The sequence below is a fragment of the Lepidochelys kempii genome, chromosome 3, assembly GCF_965140265.1.
Source record: "Lepidochelys kempii isolate rLepKem1 chromosome 3, rLepKem1.hap2, whole genome shotgun sequence".
NCBI lineage: Eukaryota > Metazoa > Chordata > Testudines > Cheloniidae > Lepidochelys > Lepidochelys kempii.
This window is the reverse complement of record NC_133258.1, coordinates 178638941-178654987: the sequence shown is the minus strand read 5'-3', so window position 1 is coordinate 178654987 and position 16047 is coordinate 178638941.

Below are 16047 nucleotides of genomic sequence, written 5' to 3'. Positions count from 1 at the left end.
ATCGATATTATACTTCTAATGCAATTGATTCTGGATCCAAAGCTAGGTATTTCTATGGATTTATCATCTGTATATATACAATGTGGCATTAGCTTTCTCGGTCTTCTTTTCTGGTGAGAGAGACTGATACTAGGGGAGAATCCTCCTGAGTTATTAAGGATATTCATGAAGTTGGAGGCCATTCAGAGCAGCCAGCTAATTCCAGCAGATACTAGGGGAGAATTTTTAAGAGCTCTGTTAAAAACAAGGAATCAATTTTTAAATCTTCAGGATTAATAAAATGCATTCTGAATGTAATTTTAGACAGTGAACAGATTTATTGTAAAACACCCAGCAAGGTGTTTTCAAACCTAAATCTCCTTAACATGAAGGTAATATAATGTCAGTGTCTTAATCGCTTTCATTGAAAACTAGTGTACCATGTTTATCTATTTTTCTTTTGTTTTTTCATTTCTGCATTACATTAAATTTTGAGACTTATGCTCACGAGGTTTTACTGGTATAATATTGCACTGTTTTAGTTTGAAATTAGTGACACGTGGATAGGAGCTAACACCAGCAGTCATGTATATGTAAAACTGAATACAAAAAAAGCAAAGGTTTACTGTGTCAGAATAAAATATGAAATATTATTCTTGGTTGATTAAAACATACCTGAATGTTGATGACTATCATATTTGTCACTTCTTTATTCAAGTTATGACTGCCAGAAACTCAACACTGTTGTGGGAATGTATGTTGTATGTGATAGTGGTGTGGTTTGTGGGTTTGTAATGGGGTGTGTGATTTGACTTCAGTGGGGGTAATGTTGGAATTATACTGATGTAATCAGCCCAAACCCTCAGGATTTGGTGCCTTGTTAGTATATCATTTCTGGCTACCTATATTGAAGAATTTAGGGTATTATTTGTGGTTTCTTAACACTGTATTTATTTTATTCTGTATTCTTGTGTTAGTAGACATGTAGAGTATCCTGTCTTTATGCTATTTATGTCTCCTAAGACACTTGTAAAAGTAACACTTCCCTCCTTGAACTTTGGAAAGACAATGATTTAAAAACCAAAAACTTTTTAGCTAAAATATTTTAGCTGTTAGGAAGAAGAGTGAGATTCTTTCTGCTATTCAAAGAATAGTTTGGATCCATCTTTCCTCCAGATGGGAGCCCCAAACCCAGTTCAAGAATATAAAAGAAATGGGGCCTCAAGTGGATCTGCTACTTTCTGATGAAGTTTGGATTAAGAACAATGAGAAAATGTGCTTTAACCATTGGGATTAATGATCTCATGGGTGGGACTAACTTCCTTTCAGACTGATACAAAAAATCTTTCAATCCAATGCATCTCTGCTCAATGTGGGGAAGCAGAATTTATGATACATTCACAGAAATACGATGCTTATGATTAATGTTCTTGCATCACAATGTTCTAGTAAGTTTTCTTCTTCCTTGTGTTCCCTTTCAAGCATTTATTTACATTTGATGATTTTGCTGCTAATGGTCTTAAAGTGTGGAAGGCCCTTTAATATACTTTTTGTAATAAACTGTTTGCAGGCATGATTTCATGCTGTCTTTTGTTTATGAAACTTTTAGTTTTCAAGCTTGGCTAACAAGGTGGTGGTTGAGTATAAATAGAAACTTAAATTACATGGGATTGGAACAAATTTTTATTGGCATTAATTCCAAAGGGAGCTATGGGTGTTCAGCACCTCTGAAAATCACTGTAAGTGACTTGCTGAACGTGAAACAGTGAATCATTGAGAAAGCAGAATATGAACTCAGATCTCCTGACTCCCACTCTGGTGGCCTGTCTACTGAATTGAACAGTCTCCTTACTGGAGACTGGAATGAACTGGAGAACTCAGCAGAGATGGGTAGCATCACCAGGTTTGGTTTAGTTTGGTATTCTGTCTTCATTTATAAATAAGAAGATATAGTACAGTCTGTCCTGGGTGATATATAGAACCAAGAAAAGCCTGACTGTCAGGTAAGAAATTATCCTTAATCCAACACAACATTAACATCTGGGGCCAAGTTTTGATCCCAGCTAGACTCATAAAACTTCTTTGGTTTCAGTGTGGCTGCTCAGGTGCAGCTGAAATCAGAATTTGGCTCAGTCACTCTAATGCCCTGATCCTTCAATGAACTCCATGTGGGCAGACCTCTGTCTCCACACACAGTCCCAGCATGTTCCATCATGCTCCACATTGGTCTATAGGCAAACCAAATGGATTTTGGGATACAAGGGTAAAGTCAGCAGTAAAAACTTAGGTGCAGAAAGGATGTGATATCCATGAGAGACACCTTATGTACATGAATAATGGAAGTGCAGCCTTTTGCAGTGTAATAATTTATTTAAGGATTAAAGTGAAGTTTATTTGACTTGAATCATAGACTATCAGGGTTGGAAGGGACCTCAGGAGGTCATCTAGTCCAACCCCCTGCTCAAAGCAGGATCAACACCAACTAAATCACCCCAGCCAGGGCTTTGTCAAGGACTTGCACTTATGGTAGCCAGGCAGAAGATGGCTGACGATGCCTAACATCTGACAGTTGAATCAGGGTCACTGTAGTTTTCACACTAAGTTGCTATTCATTGCCCATATTGAAATCTGTATTCCTATTTAGAGTGATTTTTTTTTCATACTTACCTGAGGTTTTCAGACTCTATTAACCTTGCCAGTTCTTGCTGATTTTGAATGTGGCTGTGATTTGTTTCATTAATGTTAGTAACATGAGTGGATCTGGTTGAGTCCTGATAATGTGGTCCCTCTTAACCACTGCTCACTGGCAGTTACTTGAAGCCTATTTCTGATAGTGCTTTCTATCAGCTTTTTGGATGCTTCTCACTCTCCCACCCCCACCCCAGTTATTTTATTTGGAAGTTGTGTTGTTACAAAATAAGTAACTGTGACTGTTAACATTACATATTGGTGACCATTGGGCTATAAAGAGAAACCCAAGAGAGCAGGGGCAACATCTCTACACCATCCCCATGCCATCCCCATTGTAGAGATATGCTGGGGGAGTGGAAAGGGACATGCTAAGGGCATAAGAAAGGCCATACTGGGTCAGACCAAAGACCCATCTAGCCCAGTATCCTGTCTTCTGACAGCAGCCAAGGCCAGGTGCCCCAGAGGGAATTAACAGAACATGTAATCAAGGGATCCATCCTCTGTCGCCCATTCCCAGCTTCTGGCAGAAGGGATAGTTACCAGAGCACAGAATTGTGGGCTGCAGGGCAGTCCATTGGCAGTTGTGGAAAATCTAAATAAATTAAAGCTGCCATGGGGTCATATTATCCCCAAGAATTTGAGAAGTATAAAGGTGTGAGACACAGTACAGAAACTGGCCCATTGTCTCTATCAGAGATTTCTCAAAAGGAAAGTGAAAGAACACAACACTCAAATTATATTGTTTTACGTTCATTTAGTCGTTAATATGCACAAGTCTTTTTTTCATCTTTGGTGCTGTCCCCTTTTTATTCATTGCCTCTAACAAAGCAATTTTAACCTTCACCAAGGAGAGAAAAAAGGCTGGTGGAAACTACCATTTTAATAAGACAACTAAGGTAAACCACATAATTGTTAGTGTTACTTGCAATAACAAATGTGAGTCACATCTCCCCAGGTGTGCTGCAGCTGTCCATCCCCTCCACTGGAATTCCCTGCCAGTGCTCTTCAGAGACAATGGGTAAAATAGGAGCAGAGTTCTCAAAACAATTTGAGAAGTGAGCTGAAATCATTAAAAGCTCTTCAGAAAACACTCTAACATTTATCTAAACACTAGGTTTTCGTGTTTATTTGCCAAGTTATATATATATATATATATATATTCCTTGCTCTTTAATGTAAATAATCTCTTCTGTTGCAAAACTGAACCATATGGTGGCTTAAAACTTGTTTTGAAATTTGTCCATGTTTAAATCTGCAAAGAGTGTTGTATATTTACTGTAATATTGAGACTTAGATTGAATGAAATGTTGACACTGTTGCTCATTTAAGTTTAATGTTTTACAGGGACGCTGCCAACTTCAATTTTTTAAAATTTCTAATATTTAAAAATTCCAATTTCTGGTGACTTTTACATATTATGTCCTGAAGTGTAAATATATATATAAAGGTTTTTCTGCTCCCCTGTTGATGTTCATAAGGATCTATTCAGCAAGGGAGAAACTAAGGCTTTGATCCTTCAGGCACTTACTCACAACTTTACTTGCATGAGCAGTGCCACCGAAATGCTCCAGTCTTGAAGTCCTGCAAGCAATCAAATGTGTAGCTGTATTCATGAGTGTAGTCTCATTCGCTTCAGTGAGGCAGCTCCCATGAATAAAATTATGCATGTGTTTAAGTATTTGCAGTTGAAGCCCTAGTTGACTTATACAGAAGAGAAACTAATGCAGTAAGTAAATTGGAAAAATAACAGGAAATACCTGGTTTAGGATTGTCAGTGACAATAATCTTAGGCGTGACTTGAAACAAGAGCAGGAACAACATTTTTGGGCAGACAAACAGAAAAGTTGAGTTCCAAGTTAAGGAAAGACATTTTATGTCCTTACATGCCTAGTCCCAATTATTTTTAATGGGAGTCAATGGCTGTGGGTATGGGATCGGTCCATGAATGCTGGGACACAGTTATTCTGGTAAGTAAAATGAACTGTTCCCCTGTTTAAATAGCCGCATAAGTCTATAGGTACCACACCTGTGTTCCTACCTGTAAACATCAGGTGTCAAATCCTGGTCGTTTTTCTGCCTCCATGTAACTTAAACTATGGGACAGGCAGTGCTAACAAACCTTTCTTACATAAATATTTCTAGTATAACCTGGCAGTTATTTATTCTGGTAGACCTAAGAAACTGACACTTTTACAAAGCTGCCTCAGGACATTTCAATGTCTTTGAAAATCTTCAAGAATTTCATTTGTAGGGCCTGATGATGCTCCCATTGACAGAACTGCAGTGTCATTGACCACTGCCCCACCCCCCATTTACTTCAATGGTCGCATGCCTGGACCTACAGGCCCCACTCCTGCACACAGCTCCATGCTAGTGGATGCCTACCCCCACATACAGCCTAACTGAAATGAGAGAAGACACACATCCACAGGGAGCGTCTCAGCACATTCGGCCAGCATTGAAGGTCATTTGCTCTCTGGTGTATTTGCACATTTATTTCAATACACTAAAGCTACTAGAATTAAAAGGAGTCTACATTATTAGCCAGCTATGCAGTAAGCCATCTATGCATTAAGCATATGTAAGGGAATGATATAATTAATCTGTGAGTTTGTTGTTAGGGGTGAGATTAATGCTGCATGCAGCTCTGTGAGCTACCTGCAATACCTAGCCAATACAGCAACCACAGGAGGTTGCTAATTTTACATGATATCATCACAATTAACACAAAGCAGACAAGAGGGAGCAATAAATATTGAATTGTTTAAATTAATGGACTAGATTTCAAGCTGATGCTGTCCTTTTAAAAATTATGTTCTATTTCATTTAAATAGGTAACCACCATGGTCCAGAAAACATTCTGTTAGAGAATGTCCACTTTTTTAACCTGTATTAGACCCTTCACTTCAGCAGGTGGGTATTGTAGTTGTAAGAACGCTTGAAAGAGATCTTGTAGGTGTTTGTCTGAGGGGTTGGAGCAAATGCGGTTGTATTGTAGAGCTTGGCTGTAGACGATGGATCATGTGGTGTGGTCTGGGTGAAAGCTGGAGGCATGTAGGTAGGAATAAGAAAAAAAGTACTTGTGGCACCTTAGAGACTAACCAATTTATTTGAGCATAAGCTTTCGTGAGCTACAGCTCACTTCATTGGATGCATACTGTGGAAAGTACATAAGATCTTTTTATACACACAAACCATGAAAAAATGGGTGTTTACCACTACAAAAGGTTTTCTCTCCCCCCACCCCACTCTCCTGTTGGTAATAGCTTATCTAAAGTGATCACTCTCCTTACAATGTGTATGGTACACTTTAGATAAGCTATTACCAACAGGAGAGTGGGTTTGGGGGAAGGGGGGGAGAAAACCTGGATTTGTGCTGGAAATGGCCCAACTTGATTATCATACACATTGTAAGGAGAGTGATCACTTTAGATAAGCTATTACCAACAGGAGAGTGGGGTGGGGGGAGAGAAAACCTTTTGTAGTGGTAAACACCCATTTTTTCATGATTTGTGTGTATAAAAAGATCTTATGTACTTTCCACAGTATGCATCCGATGAAGTGAGCTGTAGCTCACGAAAGCTTATGCTCAAATAAATTGGTTAGTCTCTAAGGTGTCACAAGTACTCCTTTTCTTTTTGCGAATACAGACTAAACACGGCTGCTACTCTGAAACCTGTCCTTAGGTAGGAATAGTGGTCAGTAGGTTTCCAGTATAGAAACAAATTGTAGTTCTAATAATTTCAGTGGAGCTATGCCAAATAAAACAGCTGTGAATCTGACCCTGATTTTTGGAGGATTTTCAAGTAAATCAATAATTAGCTTATAAGTTAAAATTACATTTTAAATTGTTTTTGTCTTTTGTCTCATTTTTCTGGGTCCCTCTAGTTAATAAATGGCTTGTTTCTAGCCCTTCAAAGTGTCAATATTGTTAAAACTCCTTGAAATCTCTGGGAATAGGCACATTTGATGTATATTACTGTTTATCTTTAATAAATGTCTGGCATTTAGTTAGTTGGCGAGATCGTGCCCACCCCTGCCCAGTTGTGCAAAGGAGAGGCAAAGGAGTAAGAAAACTTTGCTCCCTACACAGGTGCAAGCCAACCAGCCAGAGTCCTTTTGTTCAGGAAGACCAAAGATTGCGAAATGCAGGACTGACTCTTCAAAATGGGCGGGGAAAAGGCTTATCCCCCTCCAGAACAGCAGAGCAGCTTTCCGGGGGGAGGGGGCTGAGAGCACACATTACACGCTCTGTCAAAAGGTGTCACAACAGCTGTGCTCCCGCTGCATGCTTGGAGGCGCTTTGAGATGTTTTATAATTAGTGCTATTGAAGCAAATTTTGATTAGTTACATGTATGATCACCTGACATCTGAGTCATTAAGTGTCCTAATAATCCAAGTGTGCAGCTTCAGTAGGATCATGTGGTCACATCTGCAGTGTGTCATAATGCAGGCATACAGTGTGCATCCAAGAAGAAGAGTATTAAGACAGGAGGAATGGATATTACACACTCCTAAATGGCAGAGAATCTTAAGTATATTCCTCAGCTTAGCTCTTAGAAGATTAGTAGTAATGTGTTTGTGGTAAAATATCTGTTTTATTCTGCAAGGTGGAAATGCAAGATGTTATGTACAATTTATAATTCATAGTAAGTCCTCCTTGGTTTCTATCTATGCATGTAAATTAGCCTGGTTATAGTGAGCAACAAGTCTAAGATACAATTGTAACAGCTCTGGTTGTTCTTTAAGCTTATACAAGTATAATTGTATGTCTATTAAAATCATACATTTTACAGAATAAAATAATTCATTGAGATCATCTCATGCTTTTTATATTACAGATGAAGAATTTTTCAGTATCTTATTTCAGTTGCATAAGTACAGTCTTATGAATACTACAATTATAATTTGGTTGCTTGGTTTAGAAAGTTCACAGAGAACAAGCATTACCCAACAGAGGTCACCCTTATCGGTGCTGTCCTCAACTATACCATATTCACTACACTTAGTAATATCACCTGAAAAAGAAAATGCAGACATTTTTGTGGGCTTGCCTATTTGTCTGGAATGTAAAGAGACTTTTAATGTCTAACAAGGTCTTATAACATTTTGTTCTCTTGCAAGTTATGGATACATAAATTGATGGATGGATGAAATATGTAATATGATTATTCATGTCAATAATTTATTTTGTTTTAAAGCAACTATTTAACATAGTTGAGTAAATAGAAGGAAATTACATTTCAAAAAAGTAAAAGCAGATGAAATGTCAACAAATGGTTCAAAATAAATTCTTACTTTACATTTCACCTTGTCTTTGATGCTCCTCCAGAATTAAATCAACACATTATACTGGAATCAAAAGCAGGGCAGGTAAAGGAACTTGAGAAAAATAATAAATGTAGCTTCTGTTTTCTTATTGTCCTTTAACAACAAAAACCAGCCATTGTGGGAGGAAGTATGAATTCCAGTGTGAATGATCAGTCCACAACTTGGAGCAGATTCAAAGCCAGGGAAGTAAATGAAAAGACTCCCATTACTTTCAGTGTACTTTGGATCAGGCCCTTTGTGTGAAATGCAAGCTACTTGGCTTCACAGTGCCAAAGTTACATTTGTAATGCAGACAACTGATCTAGCACAGTGAGAGGGCCATTCTGGTATGATCAATGCTTTAAATTAATTCAAGGAAGCAAATTAAGTTCTTGTTGCTGCAGAAAATATTTGTATTTATTCCTGTTGCAACTGAGAGCAGTGCAATAAAAGCCAGGCACTAAACATCATCTGACCTAGGATGTAAGAGCTATGTAAGGTAGAATTTGGCTTTTTTGTAACTTGAAGCACTGACAACAAAAGCAGGCTTCCTCTGTTGTCAGTTGGAGCATGACATTGGTGAGACAGGTAGAAGCCACAGAACCTTTTAAGTAAAATATACTACATGCAAATTCCAATTCGATGTCCCATCAGTCATGGTGAGGCTTCCATGAGGAGAGTCAGAGGACAAGAAAACTGGAAACACAAAGCTGCTGCTCTTGCTCATTTATTGAAAAGGTGGGGAATTGTGCCCCACCTCCTTCACATGCGAGTTTTCTCCCTTCGACATGGAAATCAGCCACCTCTACAACAACACCTCCTATGGCCCAAGACCATGGGCCCTCCACTGATCTGGGGATCTATGCAGGGTTGAATGAGGACTGGATAGACAAACCAAGGGTAATGCATATTATCCTCTCTCTGGTCCCACAGAGATTACCAAGGAAATATAATACTGGTCCAGCCTGTATTCTCTTCTTTGTGGCTGTGCCATGGGAGGGTTCTTCCCTTCAAAGTCCCAGCCACTCGCTCCATCCCTTCATGGTAAAAGAAAAAGAAAAAAAAAAGAGCCAAGAAGATGATCTCAGCAGCAATGTTTGGAATAGTCCCGAGGGGTCAAGGCTGTAGTTAACAAGACACAAACTAGTGAGACACTGAATGAGAATTCTGGTGCTTTGGATTGGCTATGCTAGATTTTAGCAATGTTATGTAGGATGATGTGGCAATATTTAAACACAGCCTGAATGTGGGTATATCGGGAAGGCTGAGTCAAAGATGGTGCCCATGTTACAGGCCTGAGTGACTGGGAGGATGGTGAAGTTGTCCACAGAGACTGAAAATGGAGAGGGAGGAAAAGGCTTTGTGGGACAGATTAGGAACTCTGTTTTGACCAGGTGGAATTTAAATTGATGGCTGGACGCAGGGCTGTCTTACCCATATGCAAAGTACTCAGCTGCGTAGGGACCAGGAAATTTGGAGGCCCTGCTGTCATAAATATAAAGGGAAGGGTAAACTCCTTTAAAATCCCTCCTGACCAGAGGAAAAACCCTTTCACCTGTAAAGGGTTAAGAAGCTAGGATAACATCGCTGGCACCTGACCAAAATGATCAATGAGGAGACAAGATACTTTCAAAGCAGGAGAGGGGGAGAAACAAAGGGTCGCTCTGTCTGTGTGATGCTTTTGCTGGGAACAGAAAAGGAATGGAGTCTTAGAACTTAGTAAGTAATTGAGCTAGATATGCATTAGATTCTGTTTTGTTTAAATGGCTGATAAAATAAGCTGTGCTGAATTGAATGGATATTCCTGTTTTTGTGTCTTTTTGTAACTTAAGGTTTTGCCTAGAGGGATTCTCTATGTTTTTGATCTGATTGCCCTGTAAGGTATTTACCATCCTGATTTTACAGAGGTGATTCTTTTTACTTTTTCTTCAATTAAAATTCTTCTTTTAAGAACCTGATTGCTTTTTCATTGTTCTTAAGATCCAAGGCTTTGGGTCTGTGTTCACCTACGCAAATTGGTGAGGAGTTTTATCAAGCCTTCCCCAAGAAAGGAGGTGTCGGGTTTGGGGAGGATTTTGGGAGGAAAGATGTTTCCAAGCAGGCTCTTTCCCTGTTATATATTTATTAGACGCTTGGTGGTGGCAGCAATAAAGTCCAAGGGCAAAAGGTAAAATAGTTTGTACCTTGGGGAAGTTTTAACCCAAGCTGGTAAAAGTAAGCTTAGGGGGTTTTTCATGCAGGTCCCCACATCTGTACCCTAGTGTTCAGAGTGGGGAAAGAACCTTGATACCTGCGCAGCTGCGTGCTGCTCCAGCCCCTGCTCTGCCCCTTCCCATGGTCTCCGCCCCTGGTCTGCTCCACCCACCTCTTCCCACCCCTGCTCTGCCCCCACTCCCCTGAGGAGTGTAGCAGGGCTGCTCACCGGCAGCGGGAAGTGCAGTGACCTGGCCCCAGCTGCGCTGCTGGTGAGTGCTGGGTGGTGGTTCCCCAAGCCAACCTCATGCCCCCCTCCACGGAGGTCTGCCCCCCCATTGGGGGGGGCTGCATAGGGCCCTAGAATAGCTAGGGACCACTGGCTGGACATACATGAAATGATGACAGAAAGCTAGGTTCATATGTGGGATTGGATAAAGGAGTCAGTTACAGAGTTTAACCGTAATAGGTTGTAGGGGCAAGGTTACAGAAGATTGGCGAGGAGCTAAGTGGTGGACTGAGTATGTGACTGGATGTAAGCGGAGGATGTAGGCAGTTTCAATTAACTTTTTCTGACAGACCGTGCCAAAAGATATTGTAGCAGAGCTCAGCATATTTTTGCCTGTAAACGAGTCAATTTATGTAATAAGCATAAATCGTACATATAAGAATGTAGCCAGCTGTTGACCCCATGTAACCCCGAGATAAGCGTGGAGAACATAGTGCCGCAGAGGACCCCTGCCCCTGTGGAGTCCTGCCTGGTCAGCTGTCCTGAACAGCCAGAGTCCCCTGCAGCCCCTCCACGTGTCCTAGGGGCTCCCTGCATAGATTGGAGCATAAGTTCTTCCTTCCTTCAATAAAACATAGTTTACTATTCTTAGGCCTGAGTGTCCTCCTTTCACTGGTATCTCTCTCCCCTCCCCCCAGCCCTTGCAGGCACAATTGGCGTCACGAACAAGATACTAACGGAGGGATGCCTCTTTGGGGAAGGAAGGATAAGGGGGAGGGAGAGAGCCGCATCCCCGGGTGGCCCTCCACGGGACAGTGGGCACTGATGGCTTGCAAGCTGGTGCGGTTGGTTGCCCCCGCCACATGGCTGGAGCTAGAGCAGGAACTGGGGGTTACCCCAGTTAGGCTGGAGGAACTGATATCCAAGCTCCGGCTGGACAAAGTAGGACCCGCAGAGCGAAAAGCAGTGGGGGACCTGGGATGGGTCTTCCTGACCGCGCTCCACGCAGTGGACGAGGCGCTGCTGGTTCAGCACCAGAGGATGGGAAGATTAGAGGCTGATTTGCAGCAAGCAAACAAGGCCTGTTCACTAACCCAAGAAGTCATTACTAGTATGGGCGAATGGGCCGATCAGTTAGAGCACCGCTGCGCAGTTATGGGGGCTTGCATTGCACACTACTGGCAGCGAAAGGGAGGACGGCAAGATGTGCGTCCCCTTGCCGTACACATGCTGGTACGCAAAAGTGACTGGGATCCAGAGACCTGGGATCGGGACATTTGGGAGATGAGCGAGGATAAGTCCCCCAGGGAGGGGGATGGCAAGAAGGCGGGACTGTACCTAAAACTGCAGCCTGTTATCGAGACACGATACAAGGGACCACACTGGGAAAATGACCAAATAGTAGAAAGGGATTTTATCCGGGAATATAAATCCTCCAAGATACAGGATTTCGTGGCTCGCTCACCACAGACACCCTCCTTCGTAGGAGTCTCAAGATAGGGGCCAAATTGGAGGCGAATTATGCGAATCCCTCCCTCATGGCATAGTTGACCATGGCTGTCAAAACCATCTGGAGCTCACCTGCAGACATGGATGATGGGTTGAAACAGTGGGCCTCCATCCCAGAGGGGGTTAGTCAGCTCCGGCAGCTGGGCGTGCTCACTGGCATCTTTGCTGAGCATTTTGAAGGGCCTGATGTCATGGAGCTGACCCGTACCATCCGCACCTGGCTTCTGCGGAACGCTCCGCCCCCCCACCTCAAGGCAATGATCCTGCCAATGGTTGGGGGGGCCGTAGGGTCATTGGGGGATGAGGTGCAGTTCATGATGTATAAGTTGGGATGTATAAGTAGGGGCATAGCGAGCAGATCGAGGGACGTGATCGTTCCCCTCTATTCGACATTGGTGAGGCCTCATCTGGAGTACTGTGTCCAGTTTTGGGCCCCACACTACAAGAAGGATGTGGATAAATTGGAGAGAGTCCAGCGAAGGGCAACAAAAATGATTAGGGGTCTGGAACACATGACTTATGAGGAGAGGCTGAGGGAGCTGGGATTGTTTAGCCTGCAGAAGAGAAGAATGAGGGGGGATTTGAAAGCTGCTTTCAACTACCTGAAAGGGGGTTCCAAAGAGGATGGCTCTAGACTGTTCTCAATGGTAGCAGATGACAGAACGAGGAGTAATGGTCTCAAGTTGCAGTGGGGGAGGTTTAGATTGGATATTAGGAAAAACTTTTTCACTAAGAGGGTGGTGAAACACTGGAATGCGTTACCTAGGGAGGTGGTAGAATCTCCTTCCTTAGAGGTTTTTAAGGTCAGGCTTGACAAAGCCCTGGCTGGGATGATTTAACTGGGAATTGGTCCTGCTTCGAGCAGGGGGTTGGACTAGATGACCTTCGGGGTCCCTTCCAACCCTGATATTCTATGATTCTATGATTCTATGATGCAATTAATGGAAATTGACAGTATGATGAAAACCACAAAGCCGCAGCAAATGAATGTGAAGCAAAAGAAGCGGGTTAGCCACAATACTATGTTTAAAGACCTTCCGAAAGCAGGGATTCCCCTGGGGGAAGTGGATGGGAAAACCAATGCTGAGCTGTTAAAACGCTGATTACAGCTTAAGCCGGAACAGCATACCAAGGAGAAGGTGGGGGCCCCAACGACAGGGGGCCCCAAAACAAGGTAGATGGCACCTCCGCAGTGAACCCAACCATCTGCCCCACCAGCAGACTATGTTGAATGGAAGCTGCCCGCCCAGTATTGATGGGGTGGTGGGTCCCCCCCGCCCTGGAGGTAAGGTGCTATGTAGTGGGGGACCACCGCCCTTATGTCCCAGTAGAGATCTACTGGCCTAGCGCAGTGTGACAACAAGTAATGGCCCCTGTGGACACAGGAGCAGAGGTGACTGTATTGCATGGCACCCCGCCCCATCGGGCCGGTCGGTAACGGTGAGCGGCCTCGGAGGGGTGGATGTTCAGGCCGCGCCGATGCAGTTATGGCTGGCCATCGGGAAGGCCCCCCCATACAAGTCACCATTTTAATCACTCCCATTCATGAATATATATTGGGTATAGACCTCCTCCAAGGGCAGACCATAGGTACCCAATGGGGATCCTTTTCCTTTGGGCGTCTGCTGTATGTCTGAGCGGTTGTAACCATGCTGCGGGGGCATCCTCGGTGGGACCCGAGGATAGCCAAGCTTTCTAGCATAGCCAAGCTTTCAACCCCCACCACAGTGGCCAACACCAAATAGTATTGGATACCTGGTGAGCATGAGGAAATAACCGCTACCGTTAAAGATCTGCTCCAGGAGGACATCATTTGCCCTGCCATGAGCGCATTTAACAGCCCAATTTGGCCAGTCTGTAAAAAGGACAGAACCTGGCGCATGACAGTAGACTACCGCAACCTGAATAGGGTCACCCCAATCCTGACAGCGGCAGTTCCCGACATGGTCTCCGTCATGGAGCGTCTCACGATGCGGGTAGGGCAGTGGCATGTCGTGGTGGACTTAGCAAATGCCTTCTTCTCCATTGCCATTGTCCCACAGAGCCAGGATCAATTTGCCTTTACATGGGAGGATCGGCAGGACACGTTCACTGTGCTGCCTCAGGGCTACAAGCATAGCCCTACCATCTGCCACCAGTTGGTTAGTTGAGACCTGGAGCAGGTGACTCTTCCAGAGGGAGTGGTACTAGAGCACTATATTGATGATGTCCTGCTGAGCGGGCCCCATGAGGCAGCACTCTCCGAGGCCACGAACAATGTGTTGCAGATTCTGGCAGCCAGGGGATGGGCTGTCAACCCTAGTAAAATCCAAGGGCCCAGCCAGGAGGTGATCTTCTTGGAAATACTCTGGTCGGGGCCTCAACGTGAGATCCCACAAAACAATTACCCACTTCCCAGAGCCCACTAACGTAAGCCAAGTCCAAACTTTCCTGGGCCTCCTTGAGTATTGGTGCACATTTATTCCCCTTCTAGGGTACATCTTGCAGCCCATACAAGCAGTAGTCCGGAAGAAAGCCACATTTAGTTGGGGGGGCCAAGCAGCATGCTGCATTCCATCAGGCTAAAGAGGCGCTCAGCCAACACGCAGTGCTGAGCCCAGGCAGACGAGACACCCCCTTCAAACTCGAGGTAACGGTGGTTGACCACATGGCCTCGTGGGGGCTATGGCAGCAAACTTCATCTCAAAAGGAGCCCATAGGGTATTGGTCGCGATCTCTGCGAGGCTCAGCTGAGCGTTATACACCCCTTGAACAGCAGCTGCTGGCAGTAGTGTGGGCCCTGCAGCAAACTGAGCCCATAACAGGCGCGGAGCCTGTAAAGGTGCGTACCCCGCTTCCGATTTTGGGTTGAGTCCGGGACAAAATCCCGCTCACACAGACTGGGGTAGCCCAGACTCAGACCTTATGGAAGTGGAAACACTACCAGCAGCTGCGTATGCAAATGACCCAGGCAAGCATTACCGATGCACACGCGTGGCTTTTGGGCACTGTCACCTTCAAGGAACTGCCCTCCGGGGGCCAGCACACTTATGCCCCCCAGTTGAGGTGCCTCAACCCACCTGTACAGAGGCCCCTTCCTATGCCTCCTTAACTGAACAACAACGAGAGGTTGCATGGTTTACTGATGGATCAGCCTCATACAGGGGGGCAGAATGATGGTGGTGAGTGGCTGTTGGGCATATAAAACCCTACACAACCAATGGTGTGGACAGTGCACATTGGGACAGCTCCTCCCCTATATGTACGGAATGCAAACCATGCATGCTCATGCAGTGCATAATTACATATTGGTGGCACGTCCACAACAGAGCCCAAATCCCATTGTGCAGAGACCCACGGGCTTCCATCAGTTTGTCCGCGCTTTCCTCCCCTGGCTAGGAGTGGCCAAACTGGAGCGGGCTATTGTAAATATTTCAGCAACATTAGAGATTATAGAGAATAATACCACAGATGCAATCCAAGCCCTGCAATTAGAAGTAGCTTCTTTGTCGCAAGTTGTATTACAGAATCTCATGGAGTTAGACTACTTATTAGCCACTCAAGTTGGGATTTTGGCCTTGATTAATGGAAGTTGTGTTTACTCAAATCAGGATAAGCGCATCGAGACTGATGTTTATAATATGATGGACCACTTGAAGGTGTTACATGACATAGGCTCTGAGGCTTCTGTATGGGATGACCCTTGGCGGTGGCTAACCACCTGGCTTCTGGATCTTGGCGCCTGGGCGAGACGCATCGGGCTCTTGCTATTGATTGGACTACTGGGCTTTGTATGTGTGTTTGTCATTCTTCAATGCTGCGTAAATTGCTCCTCTGCCCTCCTGGCCTGACTGGCAACCCCAAAACCAGTGTGTACGCTCGAAGTGCGCTGGTGGCAGTAACTAATACACCTCAGTCTGCCAAGGGGTGGAGTGTAGGGGCAAGGTTGTGGAAGATTGGCGAGGAGCTAAGTGGTGGACTGAGTATGTGACTGGATGTAAGCGGAGGATGCAGGCAGTTTCAATTAACTTTGTCAGACAGACCCTGCCAAAAGATATTGTAGCATAGCTCAGCATATTTTTGCCTGTAAACGAGTCAGTTTATGTAATAAGCATAAATCGTACATATAAGAATGTAGCCAGCTGTTGACCCCATC